Source organism: Camelus bactrianus, chromosome 1 (assembly GCF_048773025.1).
Source record: "Camelus bactrianus isolate YW-2024 breed Bactrian camel chromosome 1, ASM4877302v1, whole genome shotgun sequence".
Classification (NCBI taxonomy): Eukaryota; Metazoa; Chordata; class Mammalia; order Artiodactyla; family Camelidae; genus Camelus; species Camelus bactrianus.
In genome coordinates, this window is record NC_133539.1 from 68,277,773 (window position 1) to 68,290,942 (window position 13,170).

A 13,170-nucleotide genomic window follows, 5' to 3' on the forward strand; every position below is an offset into this window, starting at 1 on the left:
ACCTCTGTGAATTTTATTTTTAAACTCTTTTTTTCATGTGCAGACTTGGTAAGAGTGGAAGGTGTGAGAGTGGGGACCTGTATTTATTCCCAGGGTGTTTCTAGCATAAGCAGGGACTGAGGGAGAGCTTCCTCAACACACGAGTGTCACAGACGCCTCCCCGAGGGGGTGTGAGCAGTGCCCCACGCAGCCTTTGCTGAGAAGATAGCAGCCTGCCAGTTGGGGCTGGAGGTGACAGGGATTGTAGTGGGAGGCAGCTGGAAGAGCATAGTGTTAGGCGGCACGAGATGCCTTTCTAGCATGGACCCCAACTCAGAGTGTGATGTTGGGTTAGGCGTGGTTCTGCCAGCCCTCTACTTTCTCAGATCTGAAAGGAGGCACTTGGGCTGACAGATGGCTGGGGAACCTAATAAGATGGCCTATGCATGACCACACAACTTGACTCGTTGGTTATAGACTTCAGTTCTTTAGAGTTGGATATAAAAATACGTCTTTTGGACCTTTCAGGCTAATAGGTCATCTTGGGCTAGTCTAGTTCACCTTGTAGACTGTGTGTCTGTGAATAAGCTACATGGTGGATTATCCAATCCAAGATTCCAACCCCAGGAACAGAATAGATTTTGCTCTTTATTGAGCAAAATGTATTACTTGAGAATGTGAAAAGAATCAACTGGAAAACTCCTTGAATTAGACAAAAATGGCTCTTCAGGAGACTACCCACTCATCACTGAGAACGAGATTCACTACCCCTCACAAACAATCAAGCAATTAACTTAGAGTAACAACCTGGACTCAAGGAGACCAGAGAAAGATGCTAACCTCAGCTCTTCCCACTAGTGCTCAGCCCAGGTCCCAAGTCTTTCAGCCTGAGAACCTTCAGTGAACAGCCAGCTGAGAGGCATAGCTTGAGAGGACTATAGGTTTCTAACACTTGGAAATCATTTTCATTAAACCCATTGACTAGATTCTAGTCCATTCTCCAATCGAATCCAAGAATCCCTTCCAGAGCATCCCTGACAAATGGTTGTTCCCTCTTTGTTGCATCCTTTCCAGCAACTGGAAATGTAACACTTTAAAGTAGCAGCCAGTCCCACTCTTGTTCAGCAATTAGGCAGCAAAGTACACCGTGACAGCAGTCTGTCTGTAACTGAGTAAAGGAAGTCTTTCTATCATTCACTTGTATCAAGCTTTCTAAGGCAGGAACTGTCTCCTTTAGAACTAATCGGGATTGTTGGCTGCAAGCAATAGAAATAAACTCTGGTTGTCTCATGTGAAAAGGTACTATATTGAAGTGATATTGGGGCTCACAAAATAAGTGGGAGGCTGAAAGAATGAGCTTGGGCAACAGGCAGGATCTACAATCAAGATCATATTTCAGGAACAGTTTGGTGCCTGTGTAGGTGCTCTGACTGCCTGACCTGCAAATGTTTCCTCCATCTATACTCATTCAGTAAAGATTCTAAGTCCTAGTTAAAGCTTAAGGGATGTGGTTTAGACTTGGAGGACTTAAAACAAGCCAGTCTTTCTTCTATAGGAGTGACTGTAAAGCCTTAGTCACTGAACTCTCTGAGTACGTATACATGGCTTGCTTTTTTGTACCCTAATCATGCCTTATTATTCCTTGTCCAGACCAAATGCCCACTGCCTGTCTCTGGTGGACACACAGTTCTCCTTCTGGAGGGCATTTGAGAAAGGGGAAGAAATGAATTTTGCCGTCAAATCCAGTCGTATCTTTCAGCTTGTTAATGGCATGAATAACTTTACACTTCTATTACCTGCACTAAAACACACCAGTATCACTTAATGAACTTTTTAATTGGCTCTTTAAAATAGTAGTGCAATCAGGCTCCCCATTTGATTCATGCACGAAAATCTGCAGACAGGATGAAAGGAAAAATGTGAATCACAGTTTAAATAGATGCTTTTCAACTACTTTGTCAGACAAACAGATGTATTAATTAGCACATACTTTACAGCATGTTTCATACTGAAATGGAGAAAGGAGAACAGAATATCATCTCACCAGAGGCAATAAGAAAAATTTAGGCCCCATCCCCAGAAACAAAATGGCATCTTGTTTTCTATGAAATGCCTATTTCTGAGAACAATGAATTCAGGGTCTTAGAGTAGGGCTCTGAGGGCCTGAGCAGGCCAGAGAAATGGTCTCTGGATTTATGGACAAGGAGGTTCTTGTCTGGGACGTAATAAGAAGCAGACCACAGCCTTCATAATGCGGGGAAGAGCCTTTTAATGCAGATACGTATGAAGAAATCCAGTAGTCATAGAGCTAAGACATTTTAAAAGATCTTTAGTAACACAATTGTGCTTTTATATGTCCAGACTTAAGTATGAGAAGAGTTGGCTGAGGGTAGAGGCAAAATTCTGGGCATACATAATAATACCCTAAGTGTTATTGAGATAATAGAGGTGATGGGGTCCCTACCTTACAAGAGATTTGAAGGGATCTCATGGACACAGACATGAATTTAATGTACCATATTTTCTTATTGTGGTGAATTCATATTTTTTAGCTAAAAGATGAGACAAACACTATTCCTTAAAATGATGGTCATGTGATTCTTTCTGCCTTGAGTTTCGTTGGTAGCCATCCACCACCCACCTTGGCTCATTATTTGTAGGTCTGCTGAGTAGACTTTGTGCATGAGAGAAAGAACTATGACTCTTTCCTTTCTTTTTCTCCCCCTACCCCCGACCCCACCTTGCCTAGCACATAGAGGATTCTCAGTACATGTGTGCTGAATAAATGAATCATAGAACAGAATCAGGACGACATAGGGCTCCTCGCAGCCCAGGAAGAATTCTTCCAGATCATTTTAGGCAAGGCTGTGTGAACTTGCAAGTAAACTCATCTCTCTGAGGCTTTCCTATAAAATGAAGTGGTCAAGCGTTAGCTAGATTGAAGGTGGTCATTTTCAATTTACTTGCCTACTGGCTAGTGGCTGAGTTGGGCTCTAGGTTGGGAGGCATTTGGAGGTCATATCTGATCTTAGTCAGAAAGAGGATTGCAACTGATTAGCCATGTCTGTCATGGGCATTGGAGTAGCAAGTGGTTGCATGTGTCATCTATCAGCCAGAAGATACATGTATTTAAGATCTCTTAACTGTTACACAAACTGAGGGCTTCAGTGGGAAAATAAGATGGAGATGGACCAAGGAGATAGTCAACTTCTCTGGCTCTTAGACTGGATTCTCTCTTTGGCCAGATTGCATACTTCTGGTATAGGCAGGAAAGAAAAGAAATAGGGTATTCTGAAGCTTCTGTGCATTTGATAACCCATATGCCCTGTTCACCTATAGGTTGCTGTATCTACATTCTTTTATAGAATGAGGAGATAAATGATTTGTAAAAGAACATTAACAGAATGCAAGAGCTATGGAAGAGCTATTGTCTGCCCTTCCATGTTGATAGCTCCTTACCCTCTAGGCAGTTACCTCAAAAAATCATGCTTATCAGGTATGAAAGTGAGAGTGAGCAGAGGAGGCTGTGGTATGCCTTGGATTCCAGGCTGATGGATCCTGATGTGCTGGTTGATAACCACCTAAGATGCTTGCTTTAGGTATAGCTTCCTGGGTCCTTCCCTAGAACGAATGAATCAAAATCTTGAAAATAGAGTTTGAGATGAAAGTTTATGGTTAAAAAATTCCACAATGATTCTAATATGAAGCCAGGATTGGAAAGCACTGTTTTTGGTGGCTGAATCATAGTCCAAAAGTGTGTGAAAAGGGTACACCAACAAGACAAAATGTCAGAGACAAAAGTAAATTCCTCAGCTTTACAATAACAAGAAGTGGGGAAACCTAGGCTGACAACAGTGTGTGTAACAAATCTTCAGTATTTGGTTTTCTGTGAACTCAGGATGAACTAACTCTGAGACTCCACCTACCAAAATAGCTATGAGTGCATACAAATATAATATCCAGAGCAGGGAGATCTCCCTTTCCTATTCTGTACTCTGGGAACACAGCTGGATTTTATTCTTGTTTTAATAGTAGTAGTTGTTGTTTTCAGTAATATCTAGCAGCAGTAATAATTTTTATGAAGCACTTTATCATTTACAAGCTTTCTGTGCCCAATATTTCATTTATCCTACATAAAAAGGAGGAAGATAAATTAGGAGTTTGGGATTTACAGATACTAACTACTATATGTAAAATAGATAAACAATAAGGTCCTGCTGTACAGCACAGGGAACAGTATTCAACAGCTTCTAGTAATCTATACTGAAAAAGAACATGTATAATAAGCATAACTGAATCGCTAGCCTATACACCAGAAACTAACACAACGTTGTAACTCAGCTACACTTCAATTAAAAAACAAACAAATAAATGGCCGATAGGCACATGAAAAAATGCTCAATATCTTTAATTATCAGAGAAATGCAAATCAAAACTACAATGAGGTATCACCTCACACCAGTCAGAATAGCCATCATTCAAAACTCCACAAACGATAAATGTTGGAGAGGGTGTGGAGAAAAGGGAACCCTCCTACACTGCTGGTGGGAATGTGGTTTGGTGCAGCCATTATGGAAAACAGTATGGAGATTCCTCAAAAGACTAAAAATAGACTTACCATAGGACCCGGCAATCCCACTCCTGGGCATATATCCAGAGGGAACCTTAATTCAAAAAGATACATGCACCCCAGTGTTCACAGCAGCACTATTTACAATAGCCAAGACATGGAAACAGCCTAAATGTCCATCAACAGATGACTGGAAAAAGAAGATGTGATATATTAATACAATGGAATATGATTCAGCCATAAAAAATAATAAAATAATACCACTTGCAGCAGCATGGATGGACCTGGAGAATGTCATTCTAAGTGAAGTAAGCCAGAAAGAGAAAGAAAAATACCATATTATATCACTTATACGTGGAATCTCAAAAGAAAAAAAAAGACAAACTAACTTATTTACAAACAGAAAGAGACTCACAGACATAGAATACAAACTTACGGTTACTAGGAGGGGAAAGGGGTGGGAAGGGATAAACTGGGAGTCCGAGATTTGCAGATACTAACTAGTCTATATAAAATAGATAAACAACAAGTTCATACTGTATAGCACAGGGAACTATGTTCAATGTCTTGTAGTAAATTATGGTGAAAAAAATATGAAAACAAATATATGTATGTTCATATATGGCCGAAGCATTGTGCTGTACTGCACACCAAAAATTGACACAACATTGTAAACTGACTGTACTTCAATAAAAATAATACACAAAAACCAAACAAACAAACTTCATGTTGATGAAATACAGCCCATTGGTAGATGCACACCTCAAATCTAGGTCTTTTATCTCCCAAGTCCCATGTCATCTTTGATGGTTTGGAGAATTTACAGACCAAGAGAGTAATATAACTGAAAACCATGTTATTAGAAGAATTAGAGTTTCTTATCCTGGAGAAGATGTAATAAGGCCTTGCATGTTGTCTCCAAAGGTCTGGTGGGCTTCCATGGGGAGGAAGAGAGGATAGATTGTCATGGAGGCCCCAGAGGACAGATCTGACCAATGGTAGAAGTTATAGGGAGACAGACTTTGCCCCACCTTGACCCAAGACATTTCTCAGCAATTGAAGCTCTTTAAAAATGGAACAAACCGCCTCCAGGCAGAAACTGGAAAACTGTTTACTAGGAATGCACAGGGAACAAGTTTGGGGTTTGTGATCTCGGAGGTCCTAGAAAGAACCCTGAGTTGTGAAACCCAGGCCCATCCAGTCTTCTGATGATCAGGGCTGCTGGAATAGCAGGTCTGAAGGCAGGGGCTGTGGGGGAGAATGGTGATCTCAGATGTGGGAAGCTCCCACTCTGCCCAAGTGGTGGAAAGTCTCACCTTCTTGCCCTCTGACCTCTTGCTGGAGAACCTTGTGCCTTAGGCTGAGCTGGAGCATCGGGAGCATCCCTTATGGTTCGGGCAAACATCTGTTTAGTGATCCTTTATTTAGTCATAAAGCCACAGATTCCCAGAGCTAGAGGGCACTTAGAGGTCATTCGGTCCAACTTGGCCATAGTCTAGGTGCAACAACAGTGAGATATGTGACTTGAATCACAACCACCATTAAATATTAGAGTTGGAAGAGAATCTTATGAGCCTCTGGCCATGCCCCTTCATTTTCCTGCAACCTGAGAAGGGGACTGGTTCCTAACCTCTCAAGGTGAGTGACAGCAAGGCTGAGACTAAACTCGCTTTCTCAGCAAGATTGTCTTGTTCATTACACATGTCACCTCCTTTTTCTCGCTGGGGGCCTGTTCTTTCTGTCCCACTAGAGACAGTGCCCTTTGCTGTGGGATGGAAAGAGGCTGGAACTGAGCTCACAGAGCACCAGCCCCGCCATGCACAGTGCCACCTTCACTCCGAGCTGGGCCTCGGGAAGGTGTGCAGCCCTGTCATGGCTGCAAGAAGGGTTCTCCAAGCACGAAGCAAAGTGTCGGTGTTTTATAAGCTGCAGCTCACATCACTGTGGTTTTCAAATAAACAGACTACACATTCTTTGGGGGTAATTCTACTTATTCATCCTTCCCTGGGTAGTTGTGTGTGTGTGTGTGTGTTACAAAGACCAGAGTTAGTATTATGGGTGGAAAATAGAATTTAGTATTGAAGAGAATTTATCCTTAGAATAGTTGAGAATTTTTAATGGAGTGAGAAGAGAAACCGCATTTGACTATTTTCTTCCTCCTTCCTTTCCTTCTTTCTATCTTTCTTTTTGTTCTATCTCTCCTTCCTTCTTTCCCTCCCTCCCTTCCTTCTTTCCTTCCTTCCTTTCTTCCTGAATTTTCCAACTCAGGGCTGCAGGTGCTCATCAACTGAACAAAGAGTGTCCTCACTCTAAAGACCTAGTACATATCGCTCTAATTTCAGGATGCTTTATTCTGCCTTTCAGCTTCTTTGCCCGTCCGAGAACACAACTCTAAAGAACTGGGCCATCAGACATTTTTCTTTGTGAAAGTCGATACCCAAAGTCAGTACAAAATCCCTCTTAAGTCTGACTAACACACTCATTTGTTCTGAAGGTATTCTCTCTGCAAGGCCTGGTGCTTGCAGTCACAAATACCAGAGGTTACCAAATGCCTTTCTGTCTGTTTCAAAATTTCTATTCACGATTGCTCACCACTCTTTGAGAAATTTTCCTTTCTCCACTGGAATTTTCCATAGAGTACTGTACCCTAAAGGTGAATTTTTCTGACGAGGAAATGCGAATAGCCCATTTATAGATTTTTTAAAAATCGTGACTGTGCTTGCCATTTTTAGCAGGAAAAAAAATTCTGAAGCCAGAAGACCCACGTCTCCCACATCTAATTGCCCTAGGAAGGGACTCTCTAGGGTAAGAATCAGTTTCCTCAAATGTACTCAAGAAAGAAGAGTTTGGAAACGACTGATTTCACCTCCTGAGGGAGTGGAATGAATGTGAAAGAGCAGGGACCTCCCTGGCTTGGAAGACCTGGGCTCATCTCGTTTGTTTTTTCCACTGTTTACAACTTAGACCACCAGGTCTACTGTTTGCAAACTGTGTGACCTTGAGCTTAGGTGACTTAATCTCTCTGTACGTCACATGGGGATAAGACTGCTCCATGACTCATAAGTTTTTTGTGAGGAATAAATGAGTTTGTTTAACAAATGATCAAAAGCACGGTGAGAGGAGATCCTTGGTAACAGAAGGGCTGAAGCAGAGGCCTGGAGGCTGGAGTGAGGTGTGCGTGTGAGTGACAGGACAATGAGAAGAGAGGGCATCTGATCTGGTCAGGGCTGTGGTGAAGAGCAGTGGGGCAGCAGGCAGCCAGGACTGGCCAGACCTGCTCACTGAGAGCCTTGGGAACATCAGGCTAACTGAGGATGCATCAGAAAGCTGGGATTCCTGGGGGCGTTCATAGCTCAGTGGTAGAGTGTTATGCTTAGCATGCACGAGGTCCTGGGTCCAATCCCCAGTACCTATCCCCAGTACCTCCATAAAGAAAAATTAAAAGTAAATAAATTTAAAAAATGGAGAGCTAGGATTCCCTCTTCTCAAACAAAGAAGTGGAATTCACAGCTAGGAGTAGAGAATGGGGTCAAATATTGATTTAGCGATTAAACCATATAACAAGTTTCCAGAATTGGAAAGAGCATTGGCCTGGAGGACAGGAGATTCCAACCTCGTCTCAGCGTTCTAGGAACTTGCTATGTGACTGCGGCAAATAAGTGGGCAAGTAACTGGCTCTTTCTAAGACTCTCTTTCCCTGTTGCTTAATAAAAGAAGCCGGGCTAGATTACTAGATTTTTTCCTCTGGTTCTGACATTCAGGGGTTTCTGATCTGTGAGCATCCTCCTTAGTGCTTAACAAGGAGCGAAAAGATTGTGCTGAACTGCAATTGAAAAAAGAAAAAAAGTAAGAAAGAAAAAGAAAGGAAACCCTTAAGATGTAACAGAACTAGTGAGCGGTGCACCATTTCTAGCAATCCCTGGCAAGTGTTTCATAACAGTAGCAGCTTGCTTACCCCTTATGGAATATTTGTAGAAAAGGAGGTACAGATTGTGAGCAGGAAGACACTCGAGATGTTGAATATCTTTGAATGTCTGATAAGAAAAGGGAAAGGAGGAAATGGCATTTGATGGTAATTTTATTCATTCAATAAACATATGTCAAGTGCATATTGTGAGCCTGTGCACCCGGCCCACGTGAATCCCACTTGATTTGGGTCCTCAAGAAGTCACAGTTTAGTGTAGGAGACAGACATGTAATAAAAAAATCCACTCTACAGACTTAGTGAAAAAAGAACTGGAGAAAGAAGAATTTCATCCCAACGTGGGGGATTAGGAACTCTTCCCACAGGGTGATGTTGAACTAGCCTTTAAACAATGAGTAAGGTTTTGATAGACTGAGAATGAGGAAAGGGGGGCATTCCAGGCTGACATAATGATATGAATAAAGGATTGCAAGTGGGAAAGTCTGGGTGTTTTTAGGCCATGGAGGTAGGCCGCGTTGGTGAAACAGAAGCATGGGAGACCACGGAGAAGTGACTGGGAAAGTAGGATTCGTTTGTTTTCTTTTCTTAGTTGCTTTAATTGTGATTAACTTGCCTGTGATTCTTACTAGAGAACTTGACCCCCTCTTCACTTGTGGGACAAAGAACCATTAATAAAACTCTCAGGAAGATGATGCTAGTATTTAATAATCCAGCCAAGGTGTGATCCGCAAGTTGGGAGAACAGGGTCCTATGGAAATGACTGAGATTCTCAAGAAATGGATCTTGGCTTTCATTGTCTGGCTTGTTATTAATAGTAAGAAATCTCTTGTGCTCAGAGTGACAGACTGGGGACTCAGTGATTGTGGTTAGGGGACTTGGAGAAGCCAATCTGTATCTTCGGGTCTCTCTAGATGGTCGACCTGCAGTGAGTTAAGGGTGATTTTCAAAAACAAAGATTCTGAGCGGGATGGTGTATCTTGGTGGTTCAGTGCTTGCTTAGCATGCATGAGATCCTGGGTTCAATCCCGAGTACCTCCATTAAAAAAATAAAAAATAACAAATAAGTAAACAAACCTAATTACCACCTCCCCCAAAATTAAAGATTCTAGGGCTACATAGTCAAAGCTCATTTGACTCTGTTGCAAATGAACCCTGTGACCTTAGGCCCAATCACCATGACCTCAACATGAACTTTTGTTGGCTTAGCCTCTTCCTCAGAAAACTGTGGCAATGCCCTGAGTCACCGTGGGAGGCCCAGGGCAGGGGTAGGGTGGGAGGGTGGGGGTGGGGGTGAGCCAGTTCTGCTGCTTAACCTCCTGGTGCTTCACTTTATTTCAGCTCTAAGTTGTGGTTGATAATGTCCTCAAGATAGGTCAAATGAGGTGCTATGTGACAGTGCCCGGCTTATAGGAGCTACTCCATAATGCTAGATGAAGCCAGATAAAGTCAAATTTCAATTCACTATGACCCCTTGAATTAGAGAAGCTGACATGAATGTGCAGGATTATGCTTAATTGAGGGAAAATGAGTTCCCTGACAGAAGAAGAGCAAACAGCCATTATACAGAAGGGGGGATGACTGCTTATGCTCAAAATAATTATCATAGTGCCTTACAAACATCAGAAGGTATTATGCAAAGAATGCACAAATCAGAAATTAGCATAAGTTAAACATTATTTAATGATACGTTACTATCAAAATTCCTTCAGCCTTTTCCACAGTTCTTTGTCTCAACACTGTAACTGTGTAAACTTAAGCAAGATCGCATACATTGGAGCCACGATCTTCTCATGTGTAAAATCTAGATGTTTAGAAGAAATGATCTCTAAGATCTCACCCAGCTCTGAAATTCTCAGACTCTAGCATTTTTAACTCAATGCAAAACCTCTTACATTAAAATGTATATATATATGTAAAGTCACTGCATTTACGTGCAATAAGCATTGGGACATCCTACGGAAGCGCTATCTCAATACCAGCTGTCAGGCATCAGAAAGGATATTACTGTAAGGACTGGGGTATGGGGCTGTGTGTAAATAGCTTTTTTCCATTCCCACTGAAGACAGAGCCAAAGCAAATGCACTTCAATTGCGTAAGGGAAGTCTTTCCAACTATCTGAAGTGTGTAACCCAGGAACAGTTACCAAAGAGAGCTTGGGAAATCAGATCTTTAAGAATAGCAGAGCAGAGAGTTTTAGCAAAGGGCTTTGTGAAGGTCTTCCCAGCCCATTAGCTTTCAGGCACATGTCTGTGCTAGGTTGGCTGTCAGGCACCTCCCGGCTCTGTATCCTGGCCTGGTTCAAGTTCTCATCACTTTCACTCAATGTTACTAGGGAGTATGACTCACAGCCAAATGGGGTGAGCTGGACTCCCAGTTGCTCAATGTTTTATTATAAGCAGTCAGATGACACTGCGGATGGTGCTAACATGCTTCACAATGAGTTTGATTAGCTGGTCTTTGCAATTGTTCTGAAGCACGTTTGCTGTTTCCCTGTGTGTTTAAAGATGGAAATGCTGACAACCAGAGAGAGGAGGGCAAAATCAAAGATGGCACTGGAATGCATAACTTCCCAAGTCTGAGCCCTTAACTTGGGATTTAGCTATCCACGTAACCTAGTAAGTCCTGTTAAGTCCTAGCAGGCCCCTATTTAACAAATAGAAGAAATGGATCATGAGAGTGTGGGGAATAGGAGAATACATAATCTATACATCGGAGAATTTCACTATGCATATCCCAGAGATAGAAGGAAAATATAGAAAATCTAGCCAAGTGCTGGAAAGATTTGATGCCATTTGAATCACTGTGACAGAGGTAAACATGGTCTTTGGCTTGTGCCAAGATGTGTGCCCTGGGTGCCTGGGACCATGGACCTGTGGGAGTATGTCCACTATGTCCTTCCTTGAAAACCCAGGAAAATAATGTGATGCAGGAGAGGGTTTCAGAGACCTGTATTTTAGTCCTGACAGTGCCATGAACTTCTGTGGGAACTTGGGCAAGTCCCTTGTGGCTCTGAGCCTCAGTTTCCTTCTCTGTGTTAAGTCAAGTCTGTAGATGCTGGGGAGTAGGAGTTGTGGTCAGTTCATAGGTGAGCAGCCTCTTTCTGCTCCAGTGGCAGCAAGCAACATCACTGTGGACGTGTGGATGCTTCTAGGGCCACGTGCTATTGCAAGATGGGTCTCACAGCCACTGGAGGACCATGAAGACCAGGATCACCCAGGATTATCAGACCTCAGCCAGCACCACCATGGCCCGGCAGCGCCATGTACAGAGTGGGTATTCAGCAAGTGTCTGTTACGAGAATGCATGAGGCTCAGCTATGGACAACAAAGAGCTGAAAAACAGTGGTGTGTACAAGACAGAAATTTATTTCTCTGCCACTGTGGGATAGGCCTCACAAAGACATCCATGTCCTATAATCTCCAGAACCTGTGAATATCTTAGGTTGGGTGGCAAAGGGGAATTAAGGAGGCAGTTGGAATTAAGATTGTTAATAAACTGACCTTAAAATATGGAGATCATCCAGGATCCAGGTGGGCCCACTGTAATCCCAAGGGTCCTTAATAGTGGAAGTGGGAACTGGAAGAGGAACCCAGAGTGATGGCAGCATAAGAAGGATTGGCCTGACACTGCTGGCTTTGAAGGTAGAACAAGAGGGCTATGATCCAAGGAAAGTGGGTAGCTTCTAGAAACTGGAAAAAACAAGGAAACAAAATTTCCCCTATGTCTTCAGAAAAGAATGCCCCCTGCTGATACCATGATCTTACCCAGTGAATCCCTGTCAGACTGCTGATCTGTAGAACTGTGTGATGGGGAAAAAATCATGTTGGAAATCATGTAAATTTGGAGTAATTCATCAGAGCAGCAATCAGAAACTAATACAATCACTTAAAAGACATTTGAAGTAGGCAGCCTGAGATAGGGGGTTACAGTCCCAGGAATCAGGGACCCAAGCTCCTTCTCTCTTATTGCTTTAATGTGTGACATTCATTCTCAAGGTTGCCTCAAGGACAAAGATGGCTGCTGGAGCTCCAACCATTACATCTACAGTCTGAGTAGAAGAAAGGGTGAAAAGAGGAGAAGTTCTTCCTCTAAGGAGAATTTCTGGAAGTCATGCATACATCTGCTGACTTTTCCCTGACTAGGACTTAGTCATCTGGGCACATCAAGCAGCAGGACAGGCTGGGAAATCCAGCTGACTGCTTCTGTGCCCAGTCAAAAACCAGGGTAATTACTGAAAATGAGACACTAGATGTTGGGAAGCAACTAACAGACTCTGGCCCAATAATGACCATCTTTTTTTCTCTCTTTAAAACAGACTTCTGAGAATCCAAATTCTACTCTCAAACCCTGCTTTTGACACACAGTGAAAAAGCATGTGGACTCTCAGTGTAACAGTTACTTGTCTTCTAACCCTTCCATTCTGGCCTAACATACACTTTCAGCCCTCCTCTCCACTTGGCTGCCTTTCAGAGCTTATCGCTCTCTACCTCGACTGCCCCTGGCTTTGTTCAGGCAGAGACTCATCACCTCTTCTGGATTCTTTCTGAAGCACTTAGCACTCTGTTGAGGCAGATGGACTAGATATAATTACACCCAATGTCCTCTACATGAGGAAAGAGAAATGCAGGAGGTAAAGTGACTTGCCCAAGACCCCAGGTGGTGGATGGAGCAATGCTGAAAGGTGCTTGGCTGGGTG